Source organism: Pseudophryne corroboree, chromosome 3 (assembly GCF_028390025.1).
Source record: "Pseudophryne corroboree isolate aPseCor3 chromosome 3, aPseCor3.hap2, whole genome shotgun sequence".
Lineage (NCBI taxonomy): Eukaryota > Metazoa > Chordata > Amphibia > Anura > Myobatrachidae > Pseudophryne > Pseudophryne corroboree.
The window spans coordinates 472,377,185-472,393,768 of record NC_086446.1 but is presented as its reverse complement, the minus strand read 5'-3'; the positions used below and the strand labels follow the sequence as shown (position 1 = coordinate 472,393,768).

General features: G+C 43.7%; 1 protein-coding gene across 5 annotated transcripts in view; it reads left to right on the top strand.

Annotated features, from left to right (window-relative positions):
* The window catches only part of GAS7 (growth arrest specific 7), a 675,298-nt gene that overhangs the window by 197,048 nt on the left and 461,666 nt on the right, over nt 1-16,584 (top strand). Inside the window, exon 1 of one of the 5 annotated variants that reach the window (XM_063960780.1) lies at nt 2,172-2,235. The exons of the other annotated variants lie outside the window; for them this stretch is intronic. The gene's annotated coding sequence lies outside the window, so the exon portion shown is untranslated. Of the gene's footprint in view, nt 1-2,171; nt 2,236-16,584 lie in introns of those variants that run through there. 5 annotated transcript variants of the gene reach the window in all.

Here is a 16,584-nt window from a genome sequence, read left to right as displayed (position 1 = left end):
GGGGACACGGTGCACTAATTGGGGTTCCCGGTCACTGTATGGTGAAAACGACACCCAAAAAACATCAAAAATTCATGTCGACCTTTTGACCGGTCGACCTACTTATTGTCGACCATACATACCACACCCATGTAGATATGTAGGTTGACATCAGCTGATAGGAAGTTTAGCCATTTGTTTGAATGTTTAATATTCTGAAGGAAACCACAGATTGCAGTAAGTGCTGGGAAAATACATGAGCACTCTCTGTAGTATGGAAATGCAAATGATGAGGTTGAAAAAGAAATGATGAGGTGCAAGAGATATTTATGGTAGCGGATTGTTTTTCCTCATGGGAAATGTCTGGATGTGGTTAGTTATTACTTTGGAGCAGGAATCTTACATTTGTTATCAGATGATCCCATGCAGAAAAGCTTATTATCTGCTAATGGTCCAGTTTCAATTATAGAAGCATTGCTGTTTTTACACTTAAGTAAAAAAAAAACGCTATTGTGTCACTCTGGTAATCTGTTAGCATCCTGGCAGTTGGTATCCCGACACCGACACCACTTGGAATCCCAGAGCCGGAACACAGACCGCCGACATCCCAAAGGGAAGTATCAGGGTGACTGTTAGGATTAGGACACTGCGAGTCTTAGCCCTAGCTGCCACATACGGAGTCTTAGCCTAGCCGCCACCCCCCAAATCTTCGCCCTAGCCACCACTCCAGACGGGCTTGGGTTATGGTGGGGGACAGGGGATTGGTAAAATAATTACCCCATCCCCTGTCTGCATTCTCACGGTTGGGATTCCGGTGTCGGCCATGTGACCGCCGGCATCCCGATTACCGTTATTTTGTATCACACCCGTCACGCTATGATATTGGTCTCCCTGCCTTAAAATGTACTTGTCCTAATGTTCATAAACAGATTTCTGAGACATTCAAGTTGTTAAAGGACAGGCACTCTGCACTGCCTCTGTCCAAGTCGACGGGCTTGACAGTCCCGCGAGCACCTCTGCTTGTCAATCAGGCAGAAGCGTTCGGACGAGACCTGCGCGTGTGCAGTGGGCCTAAAAATCGCATTAGCGGCCCTTGTTTAATAAGGCCCTTAGCTCCTAAGGTGAGACATCTAATACCTGCATTCACTGTGTTCCTGCATTACCCTGTACCTGCTGTTTATTAATAAATCCAGCATCCTGATTAAGGACGGTCTGTGTACTGTAGCCTAACAGTCAGTATCACATTTGATGTGTCTCTATTGTGACCACCATTGTGACCACCATCCCAATAGACTATATCAATACAAGGACCTTGTCCTCAACAACTGTTCTCTTAAATTATGCATAGATAGGGGGACATTTACAAAGCAGTGATAAGAGTGGAGAAGTGAGCCAGTGGAGAAGTTGTCCATGGCAACCAATCAGCACTGAAGTAACATCTGTAATTTGCATATTATAAAATTATACAGAGCTGCTGATTGGTTGATGGTGCACTTCTCCGCTCTTATCACTACTTTGTAAATACCCCCTTAGTTAGGTAGATAGAATATGAGTGGGGAAATTTGAAAAGGGTAAGAAGATAGTTATGAGAGAGTGTAGGGTGTTTTTTTTCTATTATTATTATTATTATTATTATTATTATTCCACAGGCACTGATAGGAGAATGTCTGTAATCAGAATTTAGGCTGCAGACAAATATGGATCTGCCCCCCGGACATCAGGCAAAGAGGAATTCTGAAAAACAGAGCTGTTCCACAAAGCTCCTCAAAGAGGGTATTGTGGGTTCTGAGTGATTAGGCGCATTGCCAAACTTGTATACTACAAGCCACCCATTTATTCCTCTAAAGTTCAGCATAAGTATCTGCTGTACTGGCTTTGCCATTGTGATCTCCTTATGATCTAATTGGCTGTATAGACTGTTTCATAATGGAACAGAAGGGAGATCTAAAATGGGCGCTCCCCCCCCTCAGTGACAAAAGTCTGAAAGAAAGTTTTGAATGTCCGGCGATAGGCAGGAAAGAGACTTACAGATTGTTGCATGCATTGACCTGGAGTGTTGTCATCCTACTGTTGTAATCATTTCCTCCCTGTACACTATGTGTTTGCGCTAATTCCTCTCATTAGTGGGAAGTGGTAATAGTGTAAAGGACCTAATCACAGAGCAGTTGCAAGTCCAAGACACACTAGAGAGAGAGAGAGAGAGAGAGAGAGAGAGAGAGAGAGAGAGAGAGAGAGAGAGATCAGCGCAAGACACTGGTAAGAGCAAGCGATGTGTGATGTTGAAAACTTCATTAGATGATCTGTAAGTCCTGGACACACTGTGCCCCTCTACAGCTGACTGCTCAAGCTTACTTCATCAGTCACTGATTTCAGGATAGACAGTGGTTATTGTTGTTTTTTTTTTTATAGTCTTTTGTCACATGAAATATTTTTGTTTTGAGAAACTTGTGCATTGCATTTATTTTATTTTATTTTACAGTTATCTTGAGGCTAAGGTCCAGTTCTAGTTAACATAATATTTGCTTGTACTAGAATTAAAGACAATCGATAGTACCCATTTCTCCATAATAATTTGGCCAATTTTACTGTAGGCAGATTACTTTTATAGAGTAGATGAAGTTTGTAGAGTAATATATGTATTTGATGAAAATTTGTTCATGAAAATTGAAAGAGAAAGCTGAAGCTAAATTTCCTTTAATGAAAGGCTCAACTATTTTTCTCACAATGCTATATTGTTATTATATAAATTGATTATTGCTGAGAGTTTTCAGCCAGAGATGTGATGAAACCATTAGCCAGGGCTTCTAGCACAGCAGCAGCTACAGTACATACCGCCTGCTGTTTTGCAGGAACCTGTGGACGGTTTGCCAAGAAGGTGTCTGTAGTAACTGTAATGACTGCATGTGTTGGACCTACAAAGCACGGACAACAATAAAATCTCATTGATCTATTTGCTGTCAGTGTCCAATCATCTCTGTGCACATAGTGTGTGTGTTACTGTGTGTGTGTGTGTGTGTGTGTGTGTGTGTGTGTGTGTGTGTGTGTGTGTATATATATATATATATATATATATATAAAATATATATATATATATATATAAAATATATATATATATATATATATATATATAAAAATATATAAATTATACAATAGAGGCGTATAGTGGTGGCTGTGCAGATGGGGCCAAAACATTTTACTGGGAGGCACACCAACTACCACCCCAAATGCTGCCAAACATCGCTGGCTGGGACTTGCTGGCAGTTGGGATGGCTCCCCTGTTTGGATTTTGGACTGCACTGTAGACCCACCTCTGAAGCTACCACTGGTGTCGTACATACTGTACATGGCAGAATGTGCAGCTTTCTTGTACTGGCTATTGCTTCTAGTGGTGTGGTAGATACCTGGCAAGCAGGGATGGACATCTCATCACGATGGTTTTCAACCATCAATGTTTTTGTTGCGATGGTAGTGGTTTTACCATTCAATGGCGGCGTTCCGATGTTTGCCACTATCTAATGCTAAACATTTGAGGGCGTAGCGGTGGTCACGCCCCAAGTCCCATCCCCAGGCCGCCATACTGCAGAGGGTTGTACATGCGCAAATAAGGAATTTTTTTTGCGCATGCGCTAATCATATGAATTTTTTCTTCTATCGAATTGCTTTGATGTGATGGTCAGTTACCATTGCATTGAAAGATTCCATTGTGGAAGCCCAGCCATCATTTGATGGTGGGCTTCTGATGTCCAGCCCTACTGGTTAGTATTGAAAATGGAGTGTAGCTGGACTTTCTCTTGTTTGGAGTTACTACTGTTTATAGATTCGCACATTTTTACTGTGCACTATATGTCCCACATGCTCAGAGGGCAGTCCACATATCTTTAAATCTGTGAAAATATTTTAGCATCTTTGCTTTCCTCCCTGCCTTTATTTTTAGCTTTCTCCCAATGGCTTCTGTTCTTTCCTTTCATTTTTACACCGTTTAAAATGTATATGCCCATATTACAGCTGCCAACTATTTTTAATTTCCAGACTCTGTCCCAGGTTTTAATGGTTGTGTCTGAAAATGTTAGCTCCTGGAATTTTCCTTATTTTTCTGCTGTACCGTATACCAGTTGTACGGTATAATTCTGCATAGTCAATGACATCTCAGTACCTTCTGTTATTCTCTGGGATTTCTAAATTAATATGCATTGATGAGGTATAATTACAATCCAAAACCTATTGTCAGGTTCAGTGAACATGTACTGACAGGGGTTTTCTGGAATGTGCCCAGCCATCCTGCTGCCGGAGGCACTGGTCCCAGGTGCCTCATTATAGGCAGACTCCAGAGGATATTAGTGTAACGAGGTCCATCTAGCAGGTGCTCAGATTCACCTCCTCTGCAGTTAGGTGTTCCTGGTAATTGTTTTAAATAGTAGGCAATTACAGGTACTGTGTGTGTTTTGTTCTCTGTTCCTTTTGTGTCAGATGTATTACCATGTAGGATTTTAGAGATAGTGTTGCCAGAAAAACTCTGCAATGCGAATTAAACCCCCAGTACCACCTTTTAGCCATTGCTAATAATGTATATGAAGCCTAGCCACAGGCATCAGTTATTGTAAAATAAATTTGTTTGTGACAAGCAAATATATTGTATTGAAATTAAAGAGTCTGTTACATGAAAAACTATTTGGTATGCTCGGGATGGGCAGCTATGATGTGGAGCGTTTTACCCGTCATTTATGAATAAAATCACTGTCGCTGCATCAACCCATATGTTTCTCCTACCGTCACCTCTTTGTTCCTCTTTTGTGAAGCGTCCCTTGTTTTTATTTTGAACACATCAATGTTTTTTTTGTATTATTTATAAGGAAATTTTGTTCCTGCAGATAACTTATCACATTAAAATCTACTCTAACCAATGTCTATTGCCACAGTCTGCAGATGCTAGCAAGGCAGAGGATAAGAGTTCCATCAGTAATAGCATGTTTGGCTCTATTCAAAATACCCCTACTTTTTGCATGTCACTTGTTTGCATACAGTATACGATAAACCACCGTTATATATCTTACCCCAGAGGGTAAAGTTGAAATAAACTGAAACATTGACGAGCAGTTAGGTGTTCTTCACCAAAGTTTGTTAAACATCTATTTTCTGCCGCTGTTCATTGTGTTGTTGAATATATTTTTTCCCTTTTTCTAGCCTGTTTACAACAATAAGTAAATGGTTAGGGCAGCTAAGCAGGACTCAGCTCCCAGATGATATTTGGCTGTAGCAGTAAGCAGTGACTCACTGAAACGCTTGCCAGTTGGGGTCCCTTCTGCATATGCGTGACATAGCATTGACAGGTCAAATATACACGCTGTACCCAGTTCTGGTCGTGGTCTATCAGGTACTCAATCCATAAAAAATATAAACCAACAAAAATAGAAAAATTATTATTTTATAAATAATGAATTATAATTTATGTCCTGTAGTAAAAATAACTTTTTTTTGTTTTGTTCATCGCATCTTGTTACTTAAGTATTTTCTAATGCGATGTGTGCTTGAGTTCATTTACATATATACATTTACATCTCCAGGTAGACAAACCCTTTCATGTTTTGTGTACAGGAGGACCTATGTACATTACATTTTTCATATACATGCCTTGTGTGCAAATCTTTACCACATTCACTATGCTTATTTTTCTGCTCTTGCTTTGTGTAACAACAGCTGACATATAACAACTTGCCAAAAGTGGCACGTAATTCAGTAGACCTCGTCATGCAACAGTTACTGCCAGTGTTATATACAGAGAGTGAGACCCGTTTTATGCTGTTCCTGTAACTATTAGTGATTTACTTGCTTGGGTGAGGGAGCTAACTCTTCTTGCCAGGAGGCAGAAATCAGCCAGATGCCAAAGACCAAGCTGACCTAGTGCTTTCAGTACATGACACTGATGCATTAACAGCCACTTAAACACAGTGGATATAGCCATTTTGTGGGCTGAAATAATGGTTATAAACTTACTGCCTATGAAGTAACTTGCGTTCCTTCAACTGGCAATCTGGTCTCTATGTGCACGACACTTCGCAATGAAAAGGGAGTGTTTTCAAATCTTGCTGATTTGTTCCTAGCTAATTTGAACCACAAGGTATCCCCCAGTCCATACTTGCCTACTTTCCCGGAATGGCCGGGAGGCTCCCGAAAATCATGTGGCGCTCTTGGCCCCCCGGAAGGGTGGGCAAGTCTCCCAGCCCGACGCCACCTGCCCGCAATTGCCCGCCGCCACTCACATCCTCCCACAGCCAAGGGGGGGGGGGGGGGCTGATGACATGATTTGCGTAATCTTGGCCCCACCCCCTTACCACACTGTGGGCTAGATGCATCATCACTTGGAAAGTGATAAAATGGGAGTGAAAAAGTACCAGCCAATCAGCTCCTAACTGCCATGTCATGGGCAGTGTTTGAAAGCAGTTAGGAACCAACTGGGTGGTACTTTTTCACCTTCCACTTTATCACTTTCCAAACGATGATGCATCTGGCCCAGTGTATGTAATCTCGGCATTGGGTGGCGGTGGTGAGTCCATGATGACGGGAATTTGCGGACACACCCCCGCCCCTACTCAGCAGCACCCTTGGCCATGCCCCCAGTGTGCTGCACTCCGCCTTGCCGAGATGGCTGCCTCCTCCCGGAGGGGGCAGCCTCAGAATTGGCAGGTATGCCCCAGTCCTCCTTACATTCCCTAAAAACACCACTGCATTGGCACCAATTCCTGACTTTTGGGACTGTAGAGCAGTCCCCCTCAAATTAGGAGATTTTACAAAACAATTTATTTTAAAGCAACATTTCAGAATATCCGGGGACAGTTCAATGATTTTGACATGACTATTGTTGTGAGCCGTGCTATAACAAGCTGTATCTCCAAGTAGCAGCTCTGATGAGAAATTAATGTGACTGGTAGGATGCTTTGGGGTGCCAGTGTCCTGATTGGTGTCGAGATTCTGGAATCGGTCACATGACCGCCCGGATGCCAAATACATCCTGATGCAATGTAGGAAATCTAACTGGGTGCTTATATAATTTATACCTCCCAATTTTGGGGATGAGCAGATTGGGAAGAGGGTGTATCTGCATACACCAAAGGCTACTTGGCAATTGGGGCCATACAGTCCTAATTGTAATGGCAGGACAGAGCCCTCAAATCGGAACGGTTGAAAAATGTCAGTCCCTACTTGCTTGTACTCTTTAACAAGGGCAGTTGAAATAGCTAAAGCAGGGGTTGGTGTTTACTTAAACCATACTTTGCTAATTTCTCTAATGTGTGTTTGTGTAAAATGTTGTGTGTTATGTGCTAGTGTGTTGTGTTCTTATGCAGTTTGCATGAAGTGAGTTTATGCTGACTAGAACCACAGGCCCAGCAAACTTGCGAGACCTGGAATGGATCATGCTATATACTTGTCAACAGCCGGTATATTGACTACATCCCATTGGAGTGTATATATACATTAGGCACAGTTTGGTGCCATGTGCTATATTAGTATGCTCTGTGACACACAATTACTGTAGGTGCTTTTAATTGATATTCTATTCCTATAGGCGGGTGGGGTATGGGATACCAGCAGTCAGAATACAGACACCGTCATCCCGACTGCTTCTAATCCCGACAGGGGCGCAGGAGGCAGGTAACGCTAATCCTAACCCTCACCCTAACCCTCCCTTCCCACAGCCCAACCCTAACCTCCCCTCCACCACAGCCTAACCCAAACCCTCCCCCCGCACCTAACCCTAACCCTGTATACATACGTTTGGGATTCCGGCCAAGGGCGTAGCTACCATAGGTGCAAGATGTGCAGCTGCTATGGGGCCCAGAGCTGAGAGGGGCCCACGCCTTCCCTGTAAAAGTTACATGTGTTATATACATTTCTCTGGCTGGGTCCACAGGATTATCCACAGGATAACATTGGGATATTGTCGAGCGACAGCGAAAATGGCACCAACACGGTCACGAGCTTTCTGGCCTCCCAGGATGCATTGGGGCCTCCACTATATAGTCCCGCCCACTGACTCAGTCAGATCAGTTTTTTGCTTGGTGCGGCAGGAAGCCGCATGGTCACAGGGCTGCTGTGAAAGCAGCCTCAAGTTTTCATTACTTTATTTTTATAGGCTTACTGTTTTTGTTTGAGCGACTTCTCTTAACAGCGTCTTAAACGTGTATTAGAAAGAGTCGCCCCAACAACTCCCCACCGGGTCGCAACAATGCTTACCTTCGCGGTACAGTGCTGTCTCGACGGGCGTCTGTGTCGGATGTTCTAGCAGGTCCAGCAGACGTTACCAGGCTGTGGCCGGAGCATGGGGAGACAGTGAGTATATGGACTTCCTCTTACTAGAGGGGTCAGGACACAGCTACGCTGATTTGGTGGAGACTACAAACAGCGTGTTGATGCGCCGAACATCTCGAGTGTGACAGCGCTACGCTCCGGGGATCATAGGCGCCAGGACTAGGTGAGGCCGCGATCCTGGGAGTTTAAGTCAACAGGGGGTTTCAGACGCTCTCCTGGCCGTCCCTCCTCCGAGTTCATGGCCAGTTCCCGCGGGTCTCTCGTTTCATGAACTGAATGACCTCACTTCCGGCTCAGACGCTACCACGAGGGTACTCGGTCGCAGCTTAGACGCTGCGGTTGTGTACACTGGATATAAACCCGCCCAGACCGAGTCGCAGGCCTTTAGTGTCTGCATGCACGTGGAGTCGCTCAGCGTCCGTGTCCGTTGGTCAGCGTCCGTGTCCGTTATCAGTTACCAAGAGCGGCAGTGTACACCAGTAGCGTCTGAATCCACTCAGCGTCTTTGCTTGGATATGGAAGTGTGGTGAGTCTCCCTGTATCCCGCTCCCTGGAGGCAGGGTATACAGTACTAAAAATTCCTTCTACTTCTTAGTGTGCACTGTTAATTTTTAGTACCTATTGCATATGAGACCTGTATATTACTGTGTTTTCTGCATGTTATGTTGAAAAAGAACCAGTTAAACAGAAGTACAAATTTCCTACTTATGTATAAGTTATTATGGAGGTTGTATTCTCATATGACAATGTCTAATGCTTTAACATGTGACTGACTGCTAGTATGTGTGCTGACTTTTCTGTGTAATGTCAGTCCTGTTCTGACCCTCAAATCAGGTGCACTGTGGTCAGATTGATTTCACCTCTATAAACTGATTATAGGGTGTGGTTCAGTCACAAAATTGTGTAGTCAATATCAGAAAAAATGTCTGTGAGCGGCAAAAGTGATGAGGAGAATTTGTCAAGCACTCCTACAGCCCTAACATGCTTATCTTGTAAGTCAGGGGTAATTGATATGATTCAATTGGTCACTTATGAGGGTTTGTGTGCAAACTGTTTCGCTTTTCAGCGAAGTAAAAAACAGGAGTTAGTTCAACCTCCAGTAGAGCCACCATGGAATATGTTCGCAAAGACTCTGTCTTCAATAGCGGACAGGTTAGCTCCAGTAGCACCACCTCAGGGGTTAGGTTACACTATGAACCCATACATGCAGCTCCCTTCCTATGGTTTGGTACCAGTAGCTTCTACAAGCAACCAAGGGGCAGGTAAGACTAGGACAGATACGTCTGTATGGCAGACTACACAAGAGGATACATCGGATGATGATGCGGAAACAATAGATTCAACTCCGTATGATGATCAGTCGCAGAGCTTTAGTTCAGATGATGTAGCTGAACTCATTAATGCAGTAAAGGCTGTGCTTTCTCTGGAAGAACCAGCCAAGACAGCGTTAAAAGCTAAAGCACCTGTATTCAAACGAACAAAGTCAGTGAAAGCTGAATTTCCAGCGTCAGAGGAGTTGACGGAAATGATGGATGAGTCTTGGGCAGCGCCCGGTAAAAAGTATAAGATTCCTAGGAGATGGGATTCTAATTATCCATTTCCTGCTGGAGATTGTTCGAAGAGAGAAGTTCCTCCAAAAGTAGATGCACATATTCTGCGACTCGTGCACAAATCTGCTTTGCCACTGTCATCTACCTCTTTGAATGATGTCACAGACAGGAGGGTAGAGAGCCTATTGAAAAATATTTTTTCTCTTGTGGGTGCAGTGGTAAGACCTGCTATGGCTTCGGCCTGGGTAGCAAAGGCAATGGGCGAATGGATAGAGGAACTAGAGAATGACATCCCCTCTCCTACTAGGGAGCAAGAGGATCGTCTTTGCCGTTTAAGACAATCTGCCCAGTATTTAGAAGAAGCAGCCATTGATGTAGGCACTGTTGCTTCTAAAGCTTCAGCCCTGGCAGTAGTCGCTCGCAGAGCAGTCTGGCTACGGACCTGGAAGGCAGATGCGGAGTCCAAGAAGGAATTGGAAGCATTGCCTTTCATGGGTAATATATTATTTGGAAAACCTTTATCGGATATCCTAGAGTCAGAGGCTGAATCGAAGAAGGTCAGATTTCCGGCTACCTACAACCCTAAGTCCAAGGGTTTAAAATTTCGCTCATTTCGCTGGCAAAGCAAAGCGAAAGGTAAAGAGGAGCCTAAACAACCCCAGTTTAAATCCAGGGGTAAGAAGCAGTGGGCTAGCAAAAAGCCAGCTTCCAAACCTGAACAAAAGCCCTCAGCCTGAAGAGACGGGCCTCCGCCTGGAGGATTCCAGGGTTGGAGGCCGACTCCTGCAATTTGCACACACATGGCAACAGTCTACAACAGATGCCTGGGTGCAGAAGGTAGTATCTCAGGGGTATGGGTTCCCATTCAGGAGGCAGCCTCCTCAAAGATTTTTTTGCACCAGCCCGTCTCGTATAGAGTCGAAGGCCAATGCCCTGCAAGAAGCAGTCCAAAAATTACTGCAGTCAGGTGTGATTGTCCCAGTACCTCCATCACAAAAGGGACAGGGGTATTACTCCAATCTGTTTCTAATCCAGAAACCAAATGGGTCATATCGACCAATTCTAAATCTGAAGATGTTGAACAATTACATATGGATCCCGAAGTTCCACATGGCGACGTTACGCTCCATAATGTTGGCTATGGAACCGGGAGACTATATGGTATCTCTGGATGTGCGGGATGCTTACCTACATGTGCCTATAGCACTATCACATCAGTGTTACCTCAGGTTTGCCATCCTCAAGGAACACTTCCAGTTCCAAGCTCTGCCCTTCGGGCTAGCTACAGCACCCAGGGTGTTTACCAAGATCATGGTGGTTATGGCAGCTTGTCTGCGCAAACAAGGGATAAGGATATTCCCATACCTAGACGACCTATTAATCTTAGCACAGTCGCAAGATTTACTGTTGAGCCATCTCCAACAGACGATAGTTTGTTTACAGAGACACGGGTAGCTCATAAATTGGGAGAAGTCGTCCCTGAATCCATCACAGCGGATGGTTCATTTGGGAGCCATATTGGATTCAGACCTACAGAGAGTTCTCTTACCAGAGAAGAAAATAGTCAAGGTGCAGGTCATGGCTCAGGAAGCGTTGCAAGCCCAGACAATGTCAGTCCATGCAGCAATGCGACTGTTGGGTCTGATGGTATCAACGTTCGACATGGTGGAATATGCGCAATTCCACTCCAGACCATTGCAGCATCTCATTTTGACAAAATGGAACGGAAATCATCAAACAATAAAGGAGCAGATGATAAAGATTCCAGTAAATGTAAAAAGGTCTCTAGCATGGTGGCTACAGACAGACCATTTAAACAAGGGGAGACCCTTTTGGATAAAAGAGTGGCAAGTCCTGACGACAGATGCCAGCCTGCAAGGTTGGGGGGCGGTACTCGGAAGCCTATGGTTCCAGGGAAAATGGACCGCAAGGGAAAGTCGCCTGCCGATAAATCTGTTAGAAATAAGAGCCATTTACTTGGCCCTAGTTCAGGCAAAGGACAATCTACAAGGAAGACCAGTCCAGATCCGCTCAGACAATGCGACGGCAGTAGCATACCTAAATCATCATGGAGGGACTCACAGCAAGAGTCTGATGGAGGAAGTAACTCCCATTCTAAAGTGGGCAGAACTCCATCTCCCAGCATTGTCAGCAGTATTTGTCCCGGGTGTACTAAATTGGGAAGCGGATTTTCTCAGTCGGCACACCATTCAGGAAACCGAATGGGCACTACACCCAGAAGTGTTTCAGACACTGGTGAACAGATGGGGTCTACCGGAGATGGACCTTATGGCGTCTCGTCTAAACAACAAAGTTCCGAGGTACGGATCAAGAACAAGGGACCCAGGAGCAGTCCTGGTAGACGCACTGTCAGTAGAATGGAGGTTTCAGCTGGCATATCTGTTCCCTCCAATATCTCTGTTACCCAGAGTAGTGAGAAAGATAAAACAGGCAAAAGGAGCAATCATTCTAATAGCTCCAGCTTGGCCAAGAAGGCATTGGTACACAGATCTGTGGAGAATGTCCGTGGAAGCACCGATACTGCTCCCTCAACGTCCAGATCTGTTAATGCAGGGTCCTTGTTGTCACAGTCATCTGGATCGCCTGTCTTTGACGGCGTGGCTGTTGAAACCTCTATCTTAGAGGCTAAAGGATTTTCAAAGCAAGTAATCCAAACCATGCTTAGAGCAAGAAAGCCTTCTTCGGCCCGTGTATATCATAGAATATGGCAAGCCTATATTCATTGGTGTTCTGGAAAAAATTACAATCCAAGAGCTTTTAAAGTAGCTAGAATTTTGGATTTTCTGCAGGCAGGATTGGATAAGGGGTTGAAGGTTGCTTCCTTGAGGGTGCAAGTCTCAGCGTTGACTGTATGGTTTCAGCAGAAGATTGCTGACCTACAGGATGTACGTATTTTTTTCCAAGGAGTAGTACATATTCAACCTCCATTTGTTCCTCCTGCAGCTCCCTGGGATTTGAATTTAGTTCTTAAATTTCTCCAGGGTCCTTTGTTTGAACCACTTGAGAGAGCAGATCTTAAGTGGTTAACGGTTAAAGTTCTTTTTTTACTGGCAATGGCGTCAGCCAGAAGAGTGTCAGATTTAGGAGCATTATCATTTAAGTCTCCTTTCCTAAGTTTTTTTCCAGACAGAGCAGTTCTCAGAACGAGATCTAGTTATCTTCCAAAGGTGGTGTCAAAGTTTCACCTGAATGAAGAGATTGTAGTCCCAGCTTTTCAGGTATCGGGACTATCTGCGGGAGAAGCGTCACTGGACGTGGTCCGGTCTTTAAAAATCTACATAGATCGTACTAGTGCCATCAGGAAAACAGATTCCCTCTTCATCCTCTACGGATTCCATAGGAGAGGTTGGCCTGCTAGTAAACAGACGCTGGCGAGATGGCTCCGAATGGTAATATCTGAAGCTTATTCTCATGCAGATCTCCCTATTCCAGCTAATGTCTCTGCACACTCTACAGGTAAGGTAGGTCCTTCTTGGGCAGCACAACAGGGTGCATCAGCAGAACAGATATGTAAGGCAGCCACATGGTCTTCCATAAACACATTCATCAGACATTATGCCTTGGATACTTTTGCCTCTCATGACGCAGACTTCGGGCGAAAGGTCCTCCTGTGCAATCAGGAGCGTCCCCACCACTAAAATGGCTTTGGGAATCCCAATGTTATCCTGTGGATAATCCTGTGGACCCAGCCAGAGAAATGAACGTTATGGTAAAAACTTACCGTTGATAACGTGATTTCTCTTATGTCCACAGGTATCCACAGGGATCCCACCCGGACGCATCTGATTTGAGGATCTAGACAAACACTAAAAACCTCTTCCTTCTTGTATGGAAGGGTGTGCATGTGTGTTCTTATCGCCTGTACAGGTCTCTACCTAATGTTCCTGCCTATAATCGCTGTGGAAAGAACTGATCTGACTGAGTCAGTGGGCGGGACTATATAGTGGAGGCCCCAATGCATCCTGGGAGGCCAGAAAGCTCGTGACCGTGTTGGTGCCATTTTCGCTGTCGCTCGACAATATCCCAATGTTATCCTGTGGATACCTGTGGACATAAGAGAAATCACGTTATCAACGGTAAGTTTTTACCATAACGTTCATTTTTCGCCATTGGTTGTTACGTAGGGGTCCTTTCAAACTTTTTCCTTGGGACCTGCAATATATCTAGGTATGCTCTTGGACCTGCTCATTGTAGTGTCGTATAAAATGAACTGGAGGGCATTTTAATGTTATATAATATGAACCAGGGCACTGTAATGAGTCACAATATGAAGCACTATATATCATAATGTGAATTGGATGTACTGTGGGGCATAATGTGTACTGGCAGCTCTGAAATGTGACATAGAGTGAACTTAAGCACTAGTACGATTCATAAAAGAAACTAGGGCACTACTATGGGGCATAACATTAAATGAGGCTCTACTATGGTTCAGAAAATGAACTAGGGCTCTATTATAGGGCATAAAATTACCAACTGCTGCAGAGAAGCGTCTCTCTAGAAACATTGGGACATGGCCCCTTCAAAATGTTGCTATGGGGCCCACAAAGTTCTGGCTACTGCCCTGATTCTGGCTGTCGGGATTCCGGTGTCTGCTTTCTGACAGCTGTCAGGATTCTGGTGCCGGTATTCTGACTTCCGGGATCCCATCTACATCCCTACAGATAACATATACCTACAGTATTTATCTACCTACTGTAACCTCCAAAAAAAAAAAAAGCTAAAAGTGAATGTGTGTTGCTGTTGCATTGTTCCCACCACATGTGGCTTCTACAGCACATTCTCTATTTCAAAACAGAAATGTGTCTCTGGAAACGTTTTTCCAACGTTGGTAATTATGGTATATCACACTTCACGCTTCACAGCTATTTAAACAAGGGCTAACAGTGCTTTTCCTATCCAGGTAACTAAACATCTGACTACCAATCTCATAACTAACTTTTTTTAATTTTTTTTATTTCTGAATGTCATTATGATAAATTAGTAAAACCAATTCCGGCTTCATTTGTTACCCCTTTCTCCTAACAGAATAGAGCAACAGAATTTATTGTGCTTAAGAAACCAGCTCCCACATGAGCCGTGTTACAGAGCAGCCCTCAGAGCTCTCATACACACTTGTTATTTATGAAGTCTCCATTTTTTTTATTTGATTACAACTCATGAATGTATTACAATATGTGGGATTTCTCAATACTCAATGTACTATCCTTAAAGGAAAAAGACTTGTTAGAAGATTGAATAAAATGTAGCTGTAATTTTTAAATAAATCAGTGCTAGTAAAGTTAACTGTGTTTTATGATACATCTATACATATAATAAACTGTATTGTCTGTACATAGCTTTTTTTTTTTTTTTAAGAAATCTAGGCATTGTTTGAACTATGAAGACAATTTTTTTTATTTTATTTTTTTAGAATTTTTGTCTGTTTTGGCATCACACAAAAACTAGTGGATGAATTTGGATGGCAATTTCACTGTTGTATAGCTTAGTGACCTAGAAAGAAATTAGGTATGTATGATCTCGATGTAACATCAGGGAGAGGAGCAATAAAATAAAAACCAGATGTTTGAGACTCGGCGCATGCAGTGTGTAGGCTCCTGAAGTCCAAAATGGCAGGGGTAAACGCTCAGGGCTGGAGGCGTAGATCTCTGGACCAGCTGCTTCTCCCATGGGCAGCTGTACGTGGCTTGCTCACAAGTTAGTAGGATCATTATTAAATGGAGCCCACAGTTGATTAGTATAAATTGACTTTTCAAACAGACCTCAGTAGATGTTTATAAACAACTAGCGTTTGCCCTTGACTTCAACTTGTGTGGATGGCTGTCATTGCTCAGCGGAACTAATTTTACAAAGACAGTAGCAACATCTAATATTGTGATGTATATTTTATATTGTACACAATTGCTTGCAATTTCTTTGTAAACAATATTTGCAGTTTTTCCTTCAGGGATTAACATAAAAAGATGCTTGGGGCTACTAACTCATGATAAAGCCACGTAAAGCTGCCCATGGGAGAAGCAGCTGGCCCTGAGATCAACACCTGCAGCCATAAGTGTTTGCCCGGGTGTCAAGCGTCTGGTTTTTCCTTTATTGCTACTCTCCCTGATATAACACATACCTCACTTTCTTTGTAGGTCACTAAGCTCACAATAGTAGAAATGCAATATATATTCATCCAGTAGTTTTGCGTGATGCAGGAATAGACAGACAGACAAAAATTCTATTTTTTGTATGGGGACTGAAACGTCTATATTTCTGTGGAACTGGTATGTGCATGAATTGCATTTTATTGGAATAAATACTTTTTTTCTTGTATGGTTTACAAAGTCTGGAGAGTGCTATCTTTCCCTCATTGTGGGATACTCTGTACTGTATTATGGGTCCCCCATTTTTTGGGGTCAGACTCTGATTAAGCACCCCAGCTAGTACACGTTTATGGGTGAGAGTGCGGGACTTTCCACAGTAATTAGGAGATTCATCCATGCACAGGGAGAGAGAGGACTGTTTCTGTAGCTCCCTCTCTCCCTAACACAGTCCTCTGTGTCCATGCACCAATGTGTGGCTGGAGAGTGTGGTGCTTACTAGTGATGAGTGGGTTCGGTTCCTCGGAAACCGAACCCCCCTGAACTTCACCCATTTTACACGGGTCCGAGGCATACTCGGATTCTCCCGTATGGCTCGGTTAATCCGAGCGCGCCCGAACGTCATCATCCCGCTGTCGGATTCTCGC